This window comes from Anabrus simplex, chromosome 5, assembly GCF_040414725.1.
Source record: "Anabrus simplex isolate iqAnaSimp1 chromosome 5, ASM4041472v1, whole genome shotgun sequence".
Lineage (NCBI taxonomy): Eukaryota > Metazoa > Arthropoda > Insecta > Orthoptera > Tettigoniidae > Anabrus > Anabrus simplex.
The window spans coordinates 397,140,642-397,165,360 of NC_090269.1; the positions used below are offsets into that span (position 1 = coordinate 397,140,642).

Genomic DNA, 24,719 nt, shown 5'->3' on the forward strand with positions numbered 1-24,719 from the left:
TCTAATCTACTTGTCATATTCATATCTTGGTCTACCCCTACCGTTCTTACCCCCTACACTTCCTTCAAAAACCAACCGAACAAGTCCTGGGTGTCTTAAGATGTGTCCTATCATTCTATCTCTTCTTCTCGTCAAATTTAGCCAAATCGATCTCCTCTCACCAATTCGATTCAGTATCTCTTCATTCGTAATTCGATCTATCCATCTCACCTTCAGCATTCTTCTGTAACACCACATTTCAAAAGCTTCTATTCTCTTTCTTTCTGAGCCAGTTATCGTCCATGTTTCACTTCCATACAATGCCACGCTCCACACGAAGGTCTTCAAAAACATCTTTCTAATTTCGATATCAATGTTTGAAGTGAGCAAATTTCTTTTCTTAAGAAAGCTCTTCCTTGCTTGTGCTAGTCTGCATTTTATGTCCTCCTTACTTCTGCCATCGTTAGTTATTTTACTACCCAAGTAACAATATTCATCTACTTCCTTTAAGACTTCATTTCCTAATCTAATATTTCCTGCATCACCTGCCTTCGTTCGACTGCACTCCATTACTTTTGTTTTGGACTTATTTATTTTCATCTTGTACTCCTTACCCAAGACTTCATCCATACCATTCAGCAACTTCTCGAGATCTTCTGCAGTCTCAGATAAAATAACAATATCATCGGCAAATCTCAAGGTTTTGATTTCCTCTCCTTGGACTGTGATTCCCTTTCCAAATTTCTCTTTGATTTCCTTTACTGCCTGTTCTATGTAAACATTGAAAAGGAGAGGGGACAAACTGCAGCCTTGCCTCACTCCTTTCTGGATTGCTGCTTCTTTTTCAAAGCCCTCGATTCTTATCACTGCAGACTGATTTTTATACAGATTGTAGATAATTCTTCGTTTTCGGTATCTGATCCCTATCATCTTCAGAATCATAAATAGCTTGGTCCAATCAACATTATCGAATGTCTTTTCTAGATCTACAAATGCCATGTACGTGGGCTTGTCCTTCTTGATTCGATCCTCTAAGATCAGACGTAAAGTCAGGATAGCTTCACGTGTTCCTACATTTCTTCTGGAGCCAAATTGATCTTCTCCCAACTCAGCTTCAACTTGTTTTTCCATTCTTCTGAATATACCTATAGTTAACCAATATTCAAAACAAAACACTTGGCCGACTGTGCGACATGCCATTCTGACTCCCGATAACGATCAGGTTACTGTCATTAATGATAGTGTGCTTAAGATGTTCAAAGAGGCAGAAATGGAGTACAGGTATGCGGATTCTCTAGTGGGAACTGATGACTCGGTACACTACTCAGTGGAATTTTCAACACCCAAAGTGGGGTTGTATGTAATAATACACTATGAAAAATTTATGATCGTAACTTGACCCGTTTTACAGATAAATTTGCCAAACTTGGCATGAACATTAACATTTCTTTGAAAACGATGTCCTACTCCTACGAAAGTAACATACGCACGTTATCTAATTTATATAAATTCTCAGCATTTTATAATTCTCTAAGGACATAAGGAACATTTTCACAAAACCCGTAATGATTTTCTACAGCGACTATATGAAGGAAAGTCAAGAACTCTGTAAAGCGAAATTTGCTTAAATGTCTTTATTTTTAATGCAATAATATTTAAATTTTTACAAACAATGTAATTTTAAATACATATGTCAATCCATACATTCTTCAAAATATTATTGCTTGAGTCATCAGTCCATAGACTGATTTGATCCAGCTCTCCATGCCACCCTATCCAGTGCTAACATTTTCATTTCTACATCACGGCTGCATCCTACATCTGCTCTAATCTGCTTGTCATATTCATACATTGGTCCACACTTCCCTCAAAATCCAACTGAACAAGTCCTGGGTGTCTTAAGATGTGTCCTATCATTCTATCTCTTCTTCTCGTCAAATTTAACCAAATTGATCTCCTCTCACGAATTCGATTCAGTATCTCTTCATTCGCGATTCGATCTATCCATCTCAACTTCAGCATTCTTCTGTAACACCAAATTTCCAAAGCTTCTATTCTCTTTTTCTGAGCTAGCTATCGTCCATGTTTCAGTTCCTTACAAAGTCACGCCCCAGATGAAAGTCTTCAGAAACATCTTTTTAATCCACATATCAATGTTTGAAGTGAGCAAATTTCTTTTCTTAAGATAGTTCTTTCTAGCTTGTGGTAGTCTGAATTTTATGTCCTCCTTACTTCTGCCATCATTAGTTATTTTACTACCCAAGTAAGATTATTCATCTACTTCCTTTAAGACTTCATTTCTACAGAGGTCTGCTCTCCATTACTTTTGTTTTGGACTTATTTATTTTCATCTTGTACTCGTTACGCAAGACTTCGTCCATATCATTCAGCAACTTTTCGAGTTCTCTTGCAGTCTCAGATAAAATAACAATATCATGGAGGTACGAGATAGAATTGATAATATTGTTTGTTTCAGGTCTACACAGAATAATTTGAATCCTTGCAGCGATGAGGATATGAATGGATCCCTAGGGTACCTCAGTTTTTCAGTACAAAAGCGACACTCTACAGACACAGACATAAATCCCAGGAGTCCAAAAAGAACCAACATATCGAAACGATATTAATTTAGATCAAGGCCTTTCAGTGTGCATGCACCGGTGCATTGCACGGCGCAAGGTGCAAAAGACGACTTCGGTAGGTTGACCAGAATGCAGACTCCCACTTTTCAATGTTGAGCAATAGCGCTGTCTCTCTCTTTCCCTACGACTGTCTCGCTCGCCCCGCCTGTCTCCCCCTTCCTCACTGGCTCTGCAGCGCTCCACCACCCGAAAAGGTTTGAGCCGAGCTTAGCCTAGTTGCCCCGACACAAAACGAACCGAGCCGAGTCGAACCAATGCATGGTGCACAAGACCTCTGCGCTTCGGTTTGCACGCGTGACATTTTGGGTGTTTGAAAACCACTGATTTAGATGAAGTCATACTACGCATTTCTTCTTGGAGACAACAGCGGTGGAGAAATAGTATTTTCAAGCGCAAAGGGAAGGAAATATCTCAAAATGCATAGGAAATATTTAATTGATGGTACTTTCAAAACTTCCAGCAGCCAGTTTTCACAGCTACATACAATTATTGCTGATCTTGGAAGCACCAGTGAGGAAACAAACATAACACCTATGATATTTGCCCTTCACTCTAGTAAGACAACATAAAATTACACTAGATTACTTAATATCATAAAAAGTGTGATCCCAAAATGGAACTCTAATTAAATAAACGTCTTTTTCGAGGCTATCAAAGCAATAAAAGAAGTATGTTGAAAGGTCCAGGAAGTCGGCCTCCCTGAAGCCTACAGAACCCATCAGGAAGTCTGACAAACAATTACAATGTAGGCAGCACTTGCCTTCCTGCCGCCTGAGGATGTAAACGAGGGGTATATCTACAGTACATTCATAGTAACGCCCCCGAAGACCAAACGTCGACGGAGTTTTTTTACTATTTTTAAATCATTCGCTACAGGATCCAATAGTGTCCTTAGAAATGTGGAACTGCTAAAACAAAATACACAGAAGAAACAATTCTTTGGAAAGGTGGAATCACCAAATCAATAATACACTGAAGAAAATGGAAATTGCAACACCCAGAAGGAGTGGTGCTACATTGCTGCAATTGAACATGCAGGACGAGTGATCGGTTGTGCCTCGATGATTGCACTTTCAGATTCCTCTGACCGCAAGTTTGTACAACAATCAATACAGGATATGCCCACCACGAGCTGCAATACGTTGATGAATTCGTCGAGGCATGGAGTCAATAAGGCCCTGGATCGCTTCCTGAGGAATTGTGGCCCATGCTTGCTGCACTGCAGGGGTCAGTTGTTCCAGAGTTGTAGGTGGCTGAGGACGGTTGGCCAGTTGTCGACCCATCATGTCCCACACACGTTCAACAGGACTGAGGTCCGGGGATCTGGCGTGCCATTCTAAGGTGGTGATGTCGTGGAGAGCTTCTCTGGAGATGCGTGCAGTGTGAACCCGGGCATTGTCCTGCTGAAACATCCCATTAGCAATGTTCGCCATCATAGGAACAACCACTGGATTGAGTACGCTAACAACGTACTGTCGAGCAGTCATAGTGCCCTAAACAAGCACTAATTGTGATTTCACATTAAAGCCAATAGCTCCCCAGACCATAATGCTTGGTGTTGGCCCTGTGTACCTCTCGACAATAAGATCTTGGCGGCCTCTCTCCCCGGTACGTCGGCGCACACGATTCCGGCGATCACTGCGGGCAACACAGAAGCACGATTCATCACTAAAGACGACCCTATGCCATTCGTCGACCCATGTCGATCTTTCTCGACACCAGGCCAGCCTTACACGTCGCTGTTGTGGGGTCAATGGGACACCTTCTGCAGGGACACGGGCTCGTAAGCCACCTGCACGCAGGCGATTACCAATTGTTTGTTGTGTAACGTGGGGTGCCACAGCTGCTCGAATTTGCGCTGCTGTTGCATGGGGTTCCATCCGGGCCATCCAAATGATGCGGCGATCCTCTCTCACAGTTGCCTGTCGCGCTGGGCCTATGCCAGGTCTGCGAGTGTGGGTACCTTCATTTGACCACTGCTGCCATATACGTTGTACCGTAGATGCCTGTCGGCCAACACGTGCAGCGACAGTCCTTGGCGATAATCCAGTCTCACACAGCCCAATTATCCGAGCCCTCTCAAACGGCGATAGTTGTTGATAGCGTGCTCTTCTCTGTCGTCGAGGCATGTTTGACGGGGAACACTTCACTGCACAGACTGCAAGTCAACTACGCTACACCAGAGTCCGTATACTGGAGTTGATTCCTCAACGACCAATTACGTGGGGAGACTTGTAGCAACAATCCAATGGGTCTGAAACGTTGATCGTTTACATACGTACATGGCGTCGTTCCATATCTTAAAAATCAACACAAACGACCAATGATTTCATGGTGTTGAATTTCCATTTTCTTAAGTGTATTCTGGGAAGACCTCACTCTCGAATAAAATAATAAAAGGAAAACATGAAGCTGAGAAATCAGATAAGAATATGAGGATGGAGTTGAACCTAGAGGGTTTAAAAAGAAGAAACAAATACTAGCAAGTTGATAAGAGGATCGAAAATATGGGGCCGATGACCTAGGTGTTAGGCCCCTTTTGAACAACAAGTATCATCATCATCATCATCATCATCGCAAAAAATATGAGGAAACAAGATATAAAAGTGAATTTCTGAGAGTCACTTCCTTTATCCTTATGGTGGATTAAACAGAATGTAAATCTTTCCTTGTTAAATTAATCATGTAAATACGTTGCCAATGTAATGGACATAGTAAAAAAGAACCTAATTGACGCAAATTAAGCATATTAAACCAATTTAAAGGAAAATATATATAGAAGTAGAATATATTAAAGAACCTAAAATATAATATGTTATAAAAGACAAAGCCTTGCAACGGCTTATGGAACTAGGTCTTAATTTTATAGGCCGAATGGGGTTATCCGCGTGGGTCCGTGGCGTCTTAACAAAGGAACTTTTAGCACAATTCCGATAAAATTTTCAAATATCTACAGTCATTATGTGACTCGTGAGTTCTGAGACGACACGAGTTCTACGACGATCCGAACTATTCGTTCTCGTCATATTTAAACCGAAACGAATTTCTGCTAAAATTACCATTTGTACCTGAAGTCATTATATGAGATACCACAATCCTTCACGTGGATGTACGTCAACCTCAAGGGCTGTTTATCATTAGTTGTACAAACAGCTATCTCACCGCTAGTCAACTTGGCAAACATGAAAGTTCATGTCTTTATCACATAATGTATGTGCAGTATATAACTTTGGGTCGTGTCCTTACTGTGAGTTGTGTTCGAAACTGTCCATAGCCAGCAGAGACAGGCAGAAACACATTCAGGATCTGTTCAGTGAGTGCCATAAATCTTATAAATAACACTATGTTTAGAGAAACATTTCCAAATTAGTTTTATTTAAGGGTAGACGTGCACGATAATTAATTGATTTTTCTAAATTCTCTGTAATTTGGACAATATTTGAGTTAGAGTCATGAATGTTTGCACACTGATTTAAAAAACATTTTTTTTTCAGCTATCAAATTAATTAGTTAATTTAGATGAAATGTTTTTGAAAAGAGGAATTATTTCACATTTTAATTTTGGTTGTATTGATGCACCTTTACTTAAAATGTTGTGAGCTCACTAAATTCGTGAAGCTGGATGCTATCCTACTTATACAAAGTCCAAGTGAGGATCTCTCCTCTAACGTGGATTGTATAGTCCTAGCCGCCTGAACACAAGGAGGGCCATGACTGAATATGTCCGAGATGCCCACTCCCATTCCGTAGCAACTGGTATCTCGACTCTCAGGGCCACTTACTAGGCCACTCAGCCATTGCCCATGGTTCACGAACAAGGACGTGGCTACAGTAACCCACACCATGAACCATTTACTTACTTTAGCAAAAAATAAAGAAAATGAAGTATTTCCTGTACGTGTCCCCTTAACCATTAAATGAGCAGTATTTCATATGTGCTATACATTCTATTGGCAACTCAAAATTATTATTTCAATTTTACAAGTTTGCGGAAGTGTTAATTGAATTATGCCTTGCTTATGGACACGAGAGGGACCGCTAGTGGAATAATAATGAATTAGTTATTTACCAGTAGCGTAGCCACGAGGGGGGGTGAAGTTAAAGCAGATAGTTACAAAATGTGGCAGAACATAATGAAGTGAATTATGTTTATGTTCTGATTGCAGTGCCGGTGCACTACAAAATATTACATTAAGGTACATAACAAAAATAATATGATCAAGGTGAATAATTTTGCAGTGAATGGTATGTTAAGATTACAATCAAAAATACAACTTTAAAGGCTTATTAGGCAAGATATTAAAGAAAGCTCTTGGTTTTACAATTATGTCTCTGTGAAAGTTCAAAAGAGTCAACCTCTTGAATCGAATTTCACTTGTTTGTTGTCTGATTGTTTTTATTTTATTTTATGAAAAATGCATGGGGGGCGGTGTTCTAAACCCCTGCAAGCCCCGTGGCCACGGAAATATATGTTTTACTTTATGAGTGAAATGTTTATTCAAAATCTCGAAACGAGTAACGTTAACTTATCACTACGGCCCGGATGTTTATTATATTATTTTCATGGAAAATACAAGTTAAGAATAATTTTATCTTCAATGAATAAAATAATGCAATTTTCACGGGTCTTATAAAGTCATATTTTGGATATTTTAAAGTTTTTTGTCATTTTCCGGTAATTTTTCATATTATGGACATATTTTCCTGTGAATTTTCATGTTTTTGTCATTTTTTTTATCTTTTTATTACATTTTTGCACACCTGCTTTCAGTCATCTCCAAGACGCATTTTTCACATCTCCTAATTGTTGTCTGTAATTTCTTACAATTATCTTTCTTAGAAATATATGCATACAAATATGTGTGAGGGTAAGCTGTATAGAAAGAGACAGTATAGTTAACCTCAACTGAACTCTAATGATGTGACGTATTTCAAATATGGAACGATAACATCCTGCGATGTTGAGCGCGGTTTTTCCGTTTCAAGTCAATGTTGGTGAAAATAGAAGATCGTTCCCTTTTGAAAACTTCAAAATATAGGTAATTTGCTATTCTAAATCTTTCTGATCGCCCATCAAAATGTGACATTTATTTCATTCTGTTCAGAGTCGAGACTTGCCTCTGTAATAAAATATTAAATAAAAAATATAATAATAACATTAATTATATTACTTATTGATTATTATTATTATTATTATTATTATTATTATTATTATTATTATTATTATTATTATTATTATTATTATTATTATTATTATTATTATTATTATTATTGAATGTTCTGGGTTTCAAAAGTAAATTTTCTATATAATGTTAATTTAAACAGCAGCAGGATTTTGAATTTTTCGAAAATTTTACCAAGAAACTTTTGTCATATTTGATTGTCATATTACAATACATTTATAGGTCATAAATGCTTGCATATTTCTAATAGTTTTAGGTCACAAATATCCGTGCCCTACTTATCACTTTAGTAGCTGTTACGTACACTGTTTCATTTCATACTCTGGTGAACATACTTGTTTTAAATTAAATTAATTGTAAATAATTTTGTCCGACTCGTTGGCTGAATGGTCAGCGTACTGGCCTTCGGTTCAGAGGGTCCCGGGTTCGATTCCCGGCCGGGTCGGGGATTTTAATCGCTTCTGATTAATTCTTCTGGCTCGGGGACTGGGTGTATATGTCCGTCCCAACACTCTCCTCATCATATTCAGACAACACACTACACTACCAACCACCACAGAAACACGCAATAGTGCTTACATCCCTCCATAGAGGGTTGGCGTCAGGAAGGGCATCCGGCCGTAAAACAGGGCCAAATCCACATGTGCAACGCAGTTCGCACCCGCGACCCCACAGGTGTGGGAAAAGCGGCAGGAAAAGAAGGAAAAGAAGAAGAATTGTAAATAATTTTAATTCGTCGCGATGCAAATCGTCCATGTTTCATTCATATATTGCCGTTTTCCTGTTTAGTTGTTCGTGTCTTGCTATGAAAAATATTAGACGTGTGCACATGGAGTATGTTTTAATAAAACGTAACAATTAATGTTATTAGAAGTTACCAGACTCGTAGACATGGTCCTCTGGTCCTGGATTGATAAAGGTAATACGAACTTTATTATGTGTATGATATTTACCTGTTGGAAATAGATTAACATATACATTAGTCAGCAATGTGATGGCGGCAGGTTAATTGAGTTGGGAAAGCAAAGGCGCTATTTTTTTGAGTGGATGGGTACGAAACCACAGTGCTGCAATCAGGCTGTGAAACAATTCAACAAGGTTAAATTAGGTGTTCTCTTACCAGGAGAGGACATATAAGTCTCTGGTAAGACCTCAACTAGAGTATGGTTCCCTCACCAGGATTACCTGATTCAAGAACTTGAAAAAATCCAAAGAAAAGCAGCTCGATTTGTTGTGGGTGATTTCCGACAAAAGAGTAGCGTTACAAAAATGTTGCAAAGTTTGGGTTGGGAAGAACTGAGAGAAAGAAGAAGAGCTCCTCGACTAAGTGGTATGCTCCGAGCTGTCAGCGGAGAGATGGCGTGGAATGACATTAGCAGACGAATAAGTTTGAGTGGCGTTTATAAAAGTAGGAAAGATCACAATATGAAGATAAACTTGGAATTCAAGAGGACAAACTGGGGCAAATATTCATTTATAGGAAGGGGAGTTAGGGATTGGAATAACTTACCAAGGGAGACGTTCAATAAATTTCCAATTTCTTTGAAATCATTTAGGAAAAGGCTAGGAAAGCAACAGATAGGGAATCTGCACCTGGGCGACTGCCCTAAATGCAGATCAGTATTCATTCATTCATTCATTCATTCATTCATTCAATCATCTCTGACTATCCGTGTTTACATTACTCTGAAACGGAGTACAACCATTAAGAGACGATAGGTCCAGGTATAGGTACTTTAAAGCAGAAACAGCTTCCAAGAAGGACGTTCCAGGAATCATTAATGAACAAGGAGAGTGTGTATGCGAGTCTTCAAAAGGCAGAAGTATTGAGTCAGCAGTATGTAAAGATTGTTGGTTGCAAGGATAATGTCCAGATAGAGGAGGTGACTAATGCTAAAGAAGTATTAAAATTTACCTATGATAACAATGCCATTTACAGTACTATACAGAAGTTGAAAACTTGAAAAGCGGCTGGAATTGATACGATTTCTGGGGATATACTAAGACAATGGGTTGGGATATAGTACCATATCTGAAGTACTTATTTCTTCATTGTTTGCATGAAGGAGCTATACCAAATGAATGGAGAGTTGCTATAGTAGCCCCTGTGTATAAAGAAAAGGGTGATATACATAAAGCTAAAAATTACAGGCACCGAGCTCGATAGCTGCAGTCGCTTCACTGCGGCCAGTATCCAGTAATCGGGAGATAATGGGTTCGAGCCCCACTGTCGGCAGTCCTGAAGATGGTTTTCCGTGGTTTCCCATTTTCGCACCAGGCAAATGCCGAGGCTGTACCTTAATTAAGGCCACGGCCGCTTCCTTCCGATTCCTAGGCCTTTCCTATCCCATCGTCGCCATAAGACATATCTGTGTCGGTGCGACGTAAAGCAAATAGCAAAATTACAGGCCAAATAAGTTTGAAATGCTTTGCATGTAAGCTTTGGGTTAAGCATTCTTTCTGATTATATTAAACTTGTTTGCAAAATTAATAACTGGTTCGATAGAAGGCAGTTTGGTTTTAGGAAAAAGTTATTCCACTGAAGCTCAACTTGTAGGATTCCAGCATGATGTAGCAGATATGTTGGATTCAGGAGGTCAAATGGAGTTTATCGCGATTGGCCTGTCTAAAGCATTTGATAGGGTGGATCATGGAAGACTAGTAGCAAAAATGAGTGCAATTTAACTAGAAAAAATAGTGAATGAATGGGCGGCTGTATTTCTAGAAAATAGAACGCAGAGAATTTGAATAGTCGAAGCTTTATCTGTCCTTGTAATAATTAAGAGGGGATTTCCTCAAGGCAGTATTATTGGACCTTTATGTTTTCTTATATATATATATATATCAATGATATGTGTAAAGAAGTGGAATCAGAGATAAGGCTGTTTGCAGATGATGTTATTCTGTACAGAGTAAGTCTCAAGATTGTGAGTAACTGCAAAATGACCTCGATAATGTTGTGAGATGATAAACAGGTTGTGAGTTTCAGAAGTAGGAAAAGTCCTCTCCGTTTTAGTTACTGCGGCGATGGGTTGAAAGTCCCTTTTGGGGATCATTGTAAGTACCCTAGGTGTTAATATAAGGAAAGATCTTCATTGGGATAATCACATAAATATGATTGTAAATAAAAGGTACAGATCTCTGCACGTGGTTATTAGGGTATTTAGGGGGCTGTAGTAAGGATGTAAAGGAGGGGGCATATAAATATCTGGTAAGACCCCAACTAGAGTATGGTTTCAGTGTTGGGACCCTCACCAGGATTACTTGATTCAAGAACTGGAAAAAAAAACCAGCTCGATTTTTTCTGTGTGATTTCCGACAAAAAATACGAGTAGCGTTAAGAAAATGTTGCAAAGTTTGGGCTGGGAAGATTTGGGAGAAAGGAGAAGGCTGCTCGACTAAGTGGTGTGTTCCGAGCTGTCAGCGGAGAAATGGCGTGGAATGACATCAGTAGACGAATAAGTTTGAGTGGTATCTTTAAAAGTAGGAAAGATCACAGTATGAAGATAAAGGCATAATTCAAGAGGACAAATTGAGGCAAATATTGGTTTATAGGAAGGGCAGTTAGTGATTGGAATAACTTACCAAGGGAGATGTTCAATAAATTTCCAATTTCTTTGCAATCATTTAAAAAGGCTAGGAGAACAACAGATAAGAAATCTGCCACCTGGGCGACTGCCCTAAATGCAGATCAGTATTGATTGATTGATTGATTGATTGATTGATTGATTGATCGATCGATTGACTACTATGGCACTGCACTGTTTCACTGATCACAATCTGTAATAAACCAGCGTGGAAAACAATGACAGTACAGTAAAGTATCATTTTCCGTACTGTTTTGAATGCGGGAAGAAAGTAATTACGTCATATTACGAAGTACAATATCTTTCTCGTATTTTTCTGGATTGCTATCTTCGTTCTAAAGAGGACATTAGAGTGGAATGTATTCGATTGTGATGTTATCTGCAAGTTTTAAACTTTTTTATGTTACCAAGTATTGGCCTATCCTTCAATTAGTAGTCTAAGCGTTCCGTAAGATATTTAAAAATTCGATGTTGACAGGACCTTATTTTTCGAGGTTATAGTTGCAGAGCATTTTATGTCCACCGAACGAAAACGCCGATCAGTGAGGTTCTGGAGTATCCACATTGAAATGCTGTTTATCTCAAAGCCTTCGCCCTGATGAGGGGCAGGGTATTGTCCTGTAAGTGACCCACCCCACTCCTTCAAAGTGACGAATAAAAGCGTATTTTGTCTAGACATGAGCATTCATAAGCATGGACGTTCCAGGCAGTGACGTGCGTGTAGCCCCTGAAGCTAATCTCACAGTTTTGCATATATACAAACCATCCTAAAATCATTACATTTTGACATTGAATCGACATACATTTGTTTGATGCTTATCTAATTCTTCCGGAATGAAACGAAGTTAATACCATTTGAAGGATATAATGAAGTTTGCACGTAAGCGTGACTGTCAGCCATGATCGTTAAGGCGTTGAAGTCTAAACGGTCCGACACCGTGGTTAGCCAGTTCGAGGACCGTTGGTCGAAACAGTTTTCACCGTCAGAATTTTGGATGGCAGGGTAGGGGAGGTGGTGATACAATTTCTAATCACTAGATCGCGTGCCGAAATCCGGCATTAAATTCCAAACCTTTCCACAGTGCTCACATTGAGTGAGAGCATATGACGCCGTATGTTGTAATTCGTCCGTCGCATGGGGACTTAAGTCCTTGAGCTGACCGGAGTAGGCTACGTGCCAGCACAGGTTTCACCATCTCCCTTCCTAGTGTAATGTATCACCTCATTCATTTCATTTCATGTCACTAACTCCTCTTATGAGCTTGATGTCAGAATGGGCATTCGGTCATAAGAACTCGCTACTGTACGAAGATTCGTCTCATTTCGTATCCGAACCAGTAGAGGAACGGGACAATGGTTGTACATACATACAATTAACTTTCCACTTAAACGTTAAGGAGTATTCACTTTATTTACAATACGTGGTGTAAGTACATGTACCAACTTAAAGCCAGGTTGTAGATGAAATCTTTCTTTCTTAATCTGCTTACACTCCAGGGTTGGTTTCTTCCTCAGACTCTGTGAGAGATCCCACTTCTACCGCCTCAAGGGCAGTGTCCTGGAGCGTGAGACATTGGGTCAGGGATACAACTGGGGAGAATGACCAGTACCTCGCCCAGGCGGCCTCACTTGCTATGCTGAACAGGGGCCTTGGTGGGGGATGGGAAGATTGGAAAGGATAGGCAAGAAAGAGGGAAGGAAGCGGCCTGGCCTTAAGTTAGGTACCATCCCGACATTTGCCTGGAGGAGATGTGGGAAACCACGGAAAACCACTTCCAGGATTGCTGAGGTGGAAATCGAACCCACCTCTACTCAGTTGACCTCCCGAGGCTGAGTGGACCCCGTTCCAGCCCTCGCACCACTTTTCAAATTTCGTGGCAGAGCCGGGAATCGAACCCGGGCCTCCGGGGTTAGCAGCTAATCATACTAATCACTACACCACTGAGGCGGACTGTAGATGAAATATGACATTTATAATTATTTAAACAATGCCACTGGATGGTGCCACTATACGGGTCAGTAGAGTTTAAATAGTCTACACTTTCGGAAAATGAAATATGAGTACCAACACCAAGAAGACATTAGTTTAGAGAGAATGCAATTTAGGCTAAACAAATATCTAGGTAACATATTTATTTCAATAAAGTTTGCATGTAGCTGGTCCAAGTAGGTTAGAGAAAACATGTGACATGGTGATAAATTCATAACTGCTATATTCACTACGATTCTCAATGCAAGCATGCAAACGTGCATGCATTGTGTCGTACAGGTACCGTATGTAATTTTGTGGGCTCAAGTTTCACGCCTGTTGTACATGGTCAAATCAGAAATGGTTAATGCTTGTACTGGATGACGCTTGATTTGATGTGATGTCCAGGCCAAGGCAGCTGGTCGTCACTCTATAGAGCACGTTGGGCGACAGCAGTAGTATGAGGGCGAGTGTTATCTTGTTGAAATGTTTCCTCCTGAATACTGCGAATGAATGGCAGCACGGAAGTAACTTACAGATCCGCTGTCAAGGTTCTCGGGATAACGATGTGGGTGCTCCTGCTGTCAAAGGAAATCGCTCCCCAGACCACAACTCCTGGTGTAGGCCCAGTGTGTCGACAGCTTGGTTCCAAGAGCTACCTGACCTGCTTTCTATCAAACTACTGCCATCACTGGCACCAAGACAGAAACGGCTCTCAGCTGAGAACACAACGAGTCTCCATTCCGCCCTCCAATGAGCTCTAGCGTGACAGCACTGAAGTCGCAGATGGCAGTGATTCGGAGTTAGTGGCATGAGCGCTACAGGATGTCTGGCTCGGAGCTGTACCTCAAATAATCAATTTGTTACAGTTCGCTGTGTCACTCTGGTGCCAACTGAAGCTCTAATAGCTGCTGCAGATGCATAATGATCCACCAGAGTCATGCGGCGAATACGACGGCCTTCCCTGTCCTTAGTGGCCAGTGTGCAGCCGAAGCTCGGTCTCCTTGAGATAGTGCCTTCCCGTGACCATTTTTGCCAACAATGGTGCACTGTGGATACCGATGTATAGAATGTTTGGCTTTCCAACTCTTGAACAACCCACGTAAAGTTGACCATCGGAGAAGCACGTTTTCTGAAGATCGAGTCCTTCAACTTTAAGCGATTGCCCTTGTGTCTTCGTGATGCACATAGAAAAATTTAGAAGAACGGGGAACTGCAGACGTCTAAATTGAACCAATATATCTGAAGGTAGGGACCCTCCTCGGAGGAAGCCTTTCCGATGTGAGTTCCAGAGCACACTGACCCGGTGTGTAGCATCTGGTAAGGGTTCCAGCTCAGGGCTACGAGTGAAGAACTCAACGGAATCTACAGTGGAGAAGATGGACTTCGGAATGGTGGAGATTGCGGAAGAGACAGCCCAGCGCACAGGGAATAGTATGAGTACATTATTCATCAGCAGCGTTTGTTTCCCATGTTAGGGGCGGTTGCTAGGGCGTCTGTTCCCCGTATATCGGGCGGCCTGAATAATTGCTGACAGTAGCTCTAAAATGCCTTTGAGAGTGGCGATCCGATTGTAACAATAGCCTAAAATGAGTGGTGGTAAATATCAGCCTCAGAAAAGGTTAGGACATGCAATTGCTAAAAGCGACGCGCAGTTCCTATGTTGGGGGAGCTGTGATAAGTGGGCAACCAGCAACCAATATTATGAAGGCAGGAATGTTATGTCATCGACAGGAAATCAGAAGAGTTGATTGATTTATGGAGAAAGATAATGTTGTAATGATGGGAATGAGTGAGGTCAGGTGGAGGGTAAAGGGAGTGAAGAGGATGAGTAGAGGGTACACCCTATACTGGTGTGGAGGAGTTGAGACAAAGAATGGAGTAGGAGTGATTATTAACACAACACTGGATGGAAATGTGGGTAGGGTAGACTATGTTAATGACAGTAATCAGAGTACGACTAAGGAGGGAAGAAGGAGTGAAAGATTTCATCCAAGTTTCTGCACCCCAAACTGGAAACAGTGAGGAAAATGTAGAGGAATTCTTGGAGACACTCGAGGAAGTAATCCTCAACGTGGAAGTGATAGTCATGGGTGACCTCATTGCGCAGGTTGGAAATGACAGAATCGGTTAAAGAAGAAGTGATAGGTCTATTTGGATATGGAGAAAGAAACAGTGAGGGAGAGAAGTTGGTTGATTTTTGCGAGAGAAATGGAGTGATTGTGGGTAACACTTGGTTTAAAAAGAAGAAAAGTAAAATGATCGCTAGATATGGCTGGGGTGAAAGAAGGACAAAAGCAGTTATTGATAATTTCTTGGTTGAGAAAATAGACCTTAAACTGTTAATGGATGTAACAGCACTACTATGTGAGGCGTTTAATGAAGACCACAGGGTAGTGGTAGCCAAATTAAAATTAGATAAAATTGTGAGCTCAAGAGAAATAATACAGAATAATATAAAAGTATGGAAATTAAAATATAAAATAATTCAGGGGAAATTCCAGGAGGGATTAAAACAGCACATGTCTATCATAAATAGAAAGTGTACAAGAAGAATGGACTAAATTTAAAAACACATTTGTAAGCTGTGTAGAGACGAGTTTTGTGGCAGAACTTCGGCGAGAGTGAAGGAAAAGGAGACACCTTGCTGGAATGAATAGGTGAAAGAGGTTGTTAAACAAACAAAGAAGTCATGCTAAGAATGGAACAGAGATAGAAAAGAAGGAAGTAAGGTTAAGTAACAGGAAATTGAAGTAAGCGTAAAAAATTGTAAATGAGGAAAAGAAAACATGTTGGGAGAGATTCGCACAAGATTTGGAAAATGATGTAAATGGCGAAAGCATGCTGTTGAATGGGTTGATAGAAATAAGAGTAAAGGAAAACTCTACTCAAAATAAGTGAAGGAATAGAGTGGAAATGTAATAAGAGACTCAGAGGAGATAAAGAATAGGTGGAAAGACTATTTTGATAAACTCCTGAATGTGAGAAATAATGCAGAAGGGAGTGTAGTCGTAAATGAGGATGATCCAGAAATGGAGGATGGTACTGCAATGGCAGAGGTGGAAATGGATGTTAAACAAATGAAAACAGGAAAAGTAGTAGTGATGGATGAAATATGTATGGAAATGATAAAGACATGAGGACCTATCGGTCTACATTGGTTATAAAGGCTGCTAAGTTGTATGTGGAGGAAAAAGCAAGTATCGGATGATTGGTGTAAAGGTGTAATAATACTAGTATTTAATAAAGGTGACAGGAAGATATATGACAATTACGTAGGGATTACACTGTTGTCACAAGTAGCCAAAATATTGGAGAGAATAACATAAATGAGGTTGAGAGGAAGGATGGAAAGAAATTTAGAAGACGAGCAGCATGGATTTCGACAGGGCAGGTTCATGATGGACCCTATATTTCCCATGAGAATACTGATGGAAGAACAGTGGGAATATGGAAAATATCGGATGATGGTATTCCTTGATATAAAGAAGGCATATGATTGTGTTAACAGAGAAAAGGTGTGGGAGACCATGGAACGAAAAAGAATGTGGAAGGCAATCAAGGGAACTAGTGAAAGCAATGTATAAAAATTGTTCCAGTTGTGTCCAGACTCCAGTGGGGAGAACAGATTTTCTTACAAACCAAACTGGATTAAGACAGGGAAGGGTATTGTCTTCACTTACATTTATAATGATTATGGATGAAATTCGAAAGGAAACAAATCCAGCATATGGAAGCGATATTAAAATATTGTTGTTTGCAGATGAATTGTGATATGGGGAGTCAATAATACAGAAGTGCAGATCAAACTAGAGGCTTTAAATGATTTTGTTGAGAAATATGGTATAAATATAAGTGTGGAGAAGAGAAAAATAGTGGTGATGACCAGAGAAGAAAGAGATGGAGAAGGAAAAGGAATAGTTGGTGTCAGGGTAAAAACCTTGAGGTTGGATAGGGAGATCAACAAAAGGGTACAAGTGGGAAAAACGTTCTAGCAAATTGTAAGGAACCCGGTGTGTAAAGAGATAATTTACCAGATGTACTATATCACTATATTAACTTAAGGATCAGAGACTTGGACTTTGACAGCAAGAGATGAGAGTAAAATTCAGACCAGAGAGATGAAGTAACTGAGGAGTATGGTAGGGAAGACAAGAGGGGCGGAGTAAGAAATATTGAGGTCAGAAAAGAGATAGGGGTAGAAAACTAAGTGATAGGATAAAGAAGAATAAATTGAGATCGTTTGGACATGTTATGAGGATGGCGGGGGGAAGAATACCAAAACAAGGGTTAGAGGCTAAGGTACAAGGAAGGCAAGAGGGATACCCGGAGCAAGATGAATAGATTCTGTCAGGAACAGGATAAGAAAAAGAAGACTGGACTGTAATACAATTATTGAAAGGAGTGGTGGAAGGAAAGGCAACGGTGGCGAAGTATCACCAACACCCCGATGTAGCATGAGCTGGACAAAGGGAAATGAAAATGATTATGATATCTGAAGGTATGATTTGAATCTGAGGAACGAATACTATTTCGCACATGACATGTCCAGTCATTATGGGTGTCTTCAGTAATATTTGGTATCAGTTTCTTGACGAAGAAACGTGTTCCATTGTGGAGGGAAGAAGGGTTCATATTCCTGAGGAGGATAATCGGTGCCACACCCTTTCGTTCCAAGATATTCGAGAGTACTTCAGATGAGTCGAAGTTGCTCAAAAATCTCTGTCAAGTAGATGACAGCCTCATGTGTATTACATGTCTTGTCGATAGACCTGTAAATTTGTAGAACACCGGGTAATTCTTGTAAAATTTGCTTGTTGATGACGCTGAGAGCTTCATTTGTTGGAAAAAGAATCGCTCTTTGACACAGCCATGTTTGAACAGGGTTTCTGTAGCTCGTTGTGTCGAGCAAGCCATTCATCAAGCTACTTTGCACCTGCTGTCCATTCCTAATCTCGAAAAGTTCCAGAAGTTACGATGCTCGTTCGGAGAAGGTCCCTTTTTTTTATCGAGAGTATTCTATCCGCGTAGGTGATCACAGAAGCAAGCTATGCATTTACGTATTGTGTCCGTGATCTTTTCTATCTTAGAATAGATTTCTTGTCTCGATTTTCTTACATACATTAGTTTTGTAGTTTGATCCAAGGATGCTGTAGGGAATATTTCTTTCTTTCTTTCTTTCTTTCTGAGAGAGTTTGTTAAGGAACTTGCTCACTTATTAAGGGCGTAATTACCGGACAGATTCAAAAGGAGAGGGAAGAGGGAAGGAAAGTAATTGGGCAATTATACAGGCACGTATGTAAGAACGATTTTGTCTCTATTAAAACGCAGTGAAGATGTCCACTAAGTTCAAGATGACAAGTGTTGTTGACGTCCTGTCACCCTCATGGATTTATGTACCCCCGGGTCACATAGGGCTCATGTACAAACGGCGTCGTTATTTCCACAAACACCCTTCAGAGCTGCCAGTGTTATTTCAAGTACAACACTTCCTGAGTGCTACCCGTCAAATGCATCCCGTTGCGTTTGTAAGCCTCGTTTTCGAACACTCAGTAGTAGACTGGTATTCGGTACAGTTGCTGTCAACTTATTTACAATGTCTGATGTGTTCAACAACGACGAATACACAGACATGATTTTGGTCTATGGAGGATCTGGTCGGAATGTAGCCGAACCTCGCAGAAGTTATATGCAGGAGTTTCCAAACATACACGTGTTCCGCCCAACAAAGTTGCAATTAAGAGCTAATGGATCATTCAAGGCAGAGTGGAATGTTTGTACACGCATGCACAGAAATGGTGTCCCGAAGTAAACAATGAACACTGCCTCACCCCATACTGAAGGGAGGGGAGGGAGTGAAGGGGTAGTGTTGAAGGCCACTCCAGTACCGAAAAGGAGGGGAAGGGAGTGAACGGGTAATGCTGATGGCCAGCGTGTGCATTGCAATACATCCGCCACTGTGCCCATTACAAACACAACAATCTTGTAGCAGGCTGTCTACCTGCAACAATGCGTTAAGCGAGGAGGTGGGGGACGCCATGGTTTGTTTATACCAGGACACTATTTATGTGCATGAGTGTACTTGTATAAATTACTGAATGATTAAACTTTATTTTCTGGGTCTTGGCATGTTTACAAATGTACCCTGTTACAGAACGTGTACAGTAAAATTACTGCTATTTGTTTCACATCCGAAATACTGCACGTGGTAGTGCCCCTTTGTAAACCAGCAATCAGGCAACCCATTCACCATTAGTGCATGCTGGACACATACATGTAGAAAGTGCTGGACTGGAGGCCCACCTGGTATAAAGCGGAATGTCTGTATATCTGTCCGTCCTTATAAAAATATATACCGATCCACCAATCTGGACCAAATTTTGAATATTTACCTTTTAGGACCCTGCGGATGATAACCCTATCAACAAGAAATTTGAACAACCCTCTCCATTCTCTAGATATAGACCTTTTGGAACTTTTGTCAAAGGATGATATAAGCGAAATATCGATTTTGGTATATTAGGAAGAAATAAAGTTCATTTCAAGCCTTATGACGTCAAGAAAAAGCTCCGTATGATCGATTTAAGTCCTTAAAACTAATAGTTTTCAGGACATTGGCACCATACTGCCCTCCCTCCTTGTAGTAATCAAATGAAGAAATGACCGGCGATAACCATAGCGACGTCAGCTCAAGGGTTTTGCAGCAGAATACAGGCCTGGTGTTCGAAGCAGGCATGTGCGTGAGTATAGGCAAGGTCAAGGAAATATTTTGTTACGATTAAAACTCATATCTAGCGTTAATCTGCCTAGATACTTACGGCTATTGGCTCCATATTTCCATATTCTAATCAGCATAAAGATTGTGAATAGGGTCGAGTATATTTCAAAACTCATAGACAGCGTTAATCTGTGAGAGATACTATTTATGGTTATTGGATCCACATTCCCATACTCTTATCACGATAATGATTGTGAATAGCACCAAAGTGTTGTTTATGATATTGGCATGGCCGAGAAATATAATGAATTGTTTCGTCATACACATTAATGTATGAATAGGAATTTTATTTTGTGTTTTCGTAGTTCAGTGCCTCAGTCTGTTTTGATCTTCTTCTCAGAGTTAGATCATTTCTGCTTTAATTAAGACCCTGATACGCACCATTTTGAAGTCTGTACAATACAATGTGAGAAGATATGTGCTATTCTATAAAGCGAGGGAGTACTGAAAATTCGGAGTCTTTGTAATCGTTAGACCGAGCGAAGCCGGTGTTGGCAGCCAGTTAAGAATACATTTATTAATTTACTAGCAAATATATCCGTGCTTCGCTACGGTATTCTACATTGTATTCGAATATCGAAGTAAATACTGTACATGCAGTAAATAACATTGTTTTAAAATTGCATGTCTCTTAGCGTTATCCGAGAAACAGCATAGGGAAGTCCCCATACGCTGTTTCCAATGTAAAGTGTTCGTTACATATTTGTGATATAACGGCAGGCTCACTTGCCTACTGCCATTCACAATCGAGTTGGGAAGTTTACATTATAATTGCAGGCTCCATTGCCTACTGCGCGGTCACAATCGATTTGGGGAGTTTTAGTTACAATGGCAGCCCCCTTTCCTACTTCCAGACAGATAACAGTTGAGGAGTTTTTATTATAATGGCAGGCAACTACCCTACTATCAGTCGAAATTGAGTTGTGCAGTTATCTTTATAATGTCAGGCCCTTTTTCCTACTGCCAGCCAGTTTACTGCCAGTCACACCAAGTTGGTGAGTTTCCATCAAAATAGCAGGCGACTATGCCTAATGCCAGTCACATTTTAGATGAGGACATTTGTTTATAATTGCGGGCACCCTTGCCTACTGCCAAAAACAATCGGGTAGGGGAGTTTTAAACAAAACTGCATGCTCCCTTGCCTTCTGCAAGTCAAATCGAGAAGTGAACTATTCATTAAAATGGTAGACCTTCCTTACTAATGCCACTTATACAGGAGTTGGAGAAGGACCCCATTCCTACTGCCAGTCAAAGTCGGTGTGGAGAGTACTGATTACAATAGCAGACACACCCTTTCTCGATCGCTACAAATCGACATCAGTGAATATATATAGATCGACATACGAAAGTGTATGCGTGTCTACAATATTGCAGACCTTCATTTACAGATTAACTGCTGGTAAACGTACGGCATATCGACAAAGGATACCATAAGACGCCGGATTTAGTGGACTAAATTGCTGGTCCTATGATATCTCATCTATCCTTGTGTCGGACTGAGTTAGAAACGTTGAACAGGGTAAAGGTTTTGTTAGATTATCTCACATTGCATTACTTTTCGGATAATTATGTGACCAGCTACATACATAGCATTTGGCTCACATATGGCTACTGCCTGGTCCAATTTTCGTGAAGAGTTTGATGATTCTATATTTCCTATATGTGATTGAAAGTATGAAATATGGATGTGAAAAGTCCAAATTTATAGAAAAATCTAACGTATCATGGATACAGATACGACAAAAAGTCATAAGACTAAATTGAACGGAGATTGTGCACTCCGTTATGTGATAGGACTTTCCGAAGGTATGCACCATCATTAAAATTGCCTCCATATTTCGACATTCTTCGGGGATAAAAAATGAAAAATTTAAAGATCTTAGAAATTTTCCGTCCGTTACAGGCTAAAACGTATAATTTTGTCAAATTTCAATTTTCTTTTCCGTCTGGCAGATTATGCCGCTATCTGGATTTTGCTCGAGGAGGGAAAAAATTAGGACTTTCAGGAAACTAAATCCCCCAAAATATGCAAATGGTCATTAATACCCGTTAAACGGGTAGCTTTGCGAAAATTTTACCAAAATAGTCAATGTAGAGGCACACAGTCGTTACCATTTTATTTATATAGATAGGTAAGGAATCTGCTCCACGTACCCACCTTCTGGGCTATGTCCGCTGGACTTAACCTGCAAAACTGACCATTCATGATATCTCCTTTATTAATCCTCCTGACGAAAAAATGCACATAAAAAAGTCTTAGAAATGGAATTCCATCACGTTTGGTCGATTTCGAGTCAGGTTCCGACGTTTTCATGTCGCCGCGCGGGGCAGTTTAAATAACTTGTTATGGGGTAGTTTGGATTATAAAATCATCGATCAACACGTATGTCATTTAATACCCATTTTAAGATATTATAAGGGAAAGGCTTGAGGTTCGTACCTTTCGAGACTGACAATGCTACCACCACAGATATTCCTTCCACATCCCCGGGCCTTAGCTGGGGCCTAGGGCCTGATGCATCTCGGCTTTTTTGAACAACCCAAGAAGCTAACGTTGTGCTACTATTTGCAGTAGTCCAACAAATCCTTCCAAGTCCGAACGAAAAAGCAATCCCACCCGAACGAAATTCAAACCTTGTCATTCGACTTGACCTGAAAATATCGCCGCTGTTTGGCAGAAACGTCGGCTGAGCACGAGCAAATCTTTTCACAAACTGAATAATGGCAAGAAAACTCTAATGTCAAAGAGTGATGAAGAGGAGTTCACCAAGAAAGCGCGAGTTTAAAACAGCAATCAATGGAACTCACACCTGAATATGACCAAGAACATCTTATGAGTGAAGGTGTGGAAAATGATATAATTTGTACATTTTTAATCTGAGCTTTATCTGTAGAAAAAAAGAAAAAGGAAACAAGAATATATTCCTTGACAATGCTGCAAATCGTGGTATCACGAGCGATAAGTTAGATTTGAATGAAATCATTTGTGACGGAAGCAGCATGTGTAATTTGAATTATTTGTAATTATCCTGGGTTTAGTTCAACATAACCCCAAATATTTATTTAGCAAGTAAAGAAGAAATGATAATTTCATAATTGTATTCTTATTGTAATTAATACTCATTCTCAGTGTTATCCAAATTACCCCCCCAAAAAACTCCCTTCCTAAAATTGGAGTAGTAAGTCAAAAAGTGACATTACGTCTCTGTATTTACAAAATTTTTGTTTCATAAATAGTGTACATTTTGCCTAAAGATTGAAGCATCATTTTCATCAGGAAGATTAAGAAAAATTACTTTTCCAAATAATGATTTAAAATTTTGAAATTACTCAATTTACTCTACATTATCATACGGGAATAGTTTGCATCATATGTTAAAGAAGAAGGATGAACACATAAAACGTGACTACGGTAGCTGACGTAATGCTTATAAATTTTGTGCAATGCACATAACGTCATCACAAGATGGCAGCCAATTTCAGGTGCGTTTCTGACGGACGAAAGTCAGTTACCGCACTGTATAGCTTGGGGTGTAGATGTGCCACTGAGACGAATGGCGTGTAATTTGATTTATATCAAGGAGATCTATACAATCAACAGGAAAATAAGGTGTCACTTTACATTTAAAAAGTTACTGAAGGTTTTCTGACAGATAATTTACGAATTTTACCATATTTTGCAAAACTGATACAATAAGAGATCGAATAAAACCAAAGGTACAGTATATCTGAAAAATTCGAGCCTGCAGTGATGACCTCTTATAAAAAATCCACAGTCAACTTCAGGCAAGCAACTCATTGTTGAAAACATCCTATGGATATGACCTACGAATTTTAGGTCAATAAATTATAAAAAGTTAGTATGACAATATTTTTTTTATTTAAAAAATTACAATCATTTTCTTAAACAGCGTTATTCGGTCGATTGTCTTGGCGCTAGTGTGAGTCAATGCAGAGTTTCACATAAGCTCTTATAAGTACATTTGGTGAGCACATTTTTTAATAGATCAAAAACGCCTGAGGGCGTTGAACCGAGGAACACATTACAGAAAAAAATATGTAAATAAGTTAATTTGGGTAGGATTTGAATAAATAAGAAAACGAGAAAAGTAACGAGCGATTTTAGGGCTTTTTTTGAACTGCATTTAGGCCGTAAGTGATTTTCAAAACTTGTTTTTTAATTTGATAGAGCTATTTAAGGCTCACAATTTGAAACCTACCCGGGCGCTTTAGCCCTTCAAATTTTGGCATAATTGAGTAAATTGCTTAGTTTCTCATTTTTCGTGTATGCTAAAAAATGTTTTCAACTTTAAAAGTCTCACTCGTATATTTTTCACCCCTAAACGGAAAAGCATAAGGTAAGGGTGTATTCTGCCCGAAGGCAGGTCCAAACCTCCGCAGAGGTGTGCCTGAGCCGGAGTTTACGTACGTTAGGTTGGCCAGTTCCATTCCGCTCCTCCATTCTCTTACACCCCCTCCACAACAGCTCGTGGCAACCCATCCAAATCTTGACCACGCCCAATGATGCTTAACTTCGTGTTTCAACACGGCAACGGCCGTTGGACGGAAAATCATAGACTC

At 39.9% G+C, this 24,719-nt stretch overlaps 1 protein-coding gene across 1 annotated transcript in view; it reads left to right on the forward strand.

Annotated features, from left to right (window-relative positions):
- The first annotated feature begins 5,855 nt into the window (after positions 1-5,855).
- LOC136874566 (pancreatic triacylglycerol lipase) overlaps positions 5,856-24,719 on the forward strand; it is a 145,597-nt gene continuing 126,733 nt past the window's right edge. The window contains exon 1 of the mRNA XM_067148203.2: positions 5,856-5,934. The gene's annotated coding sequence lies outside the window, so the exon portion shown is untranslated. The remainder of the gene's footprint in view (positions 5,935-24,719) is intronic.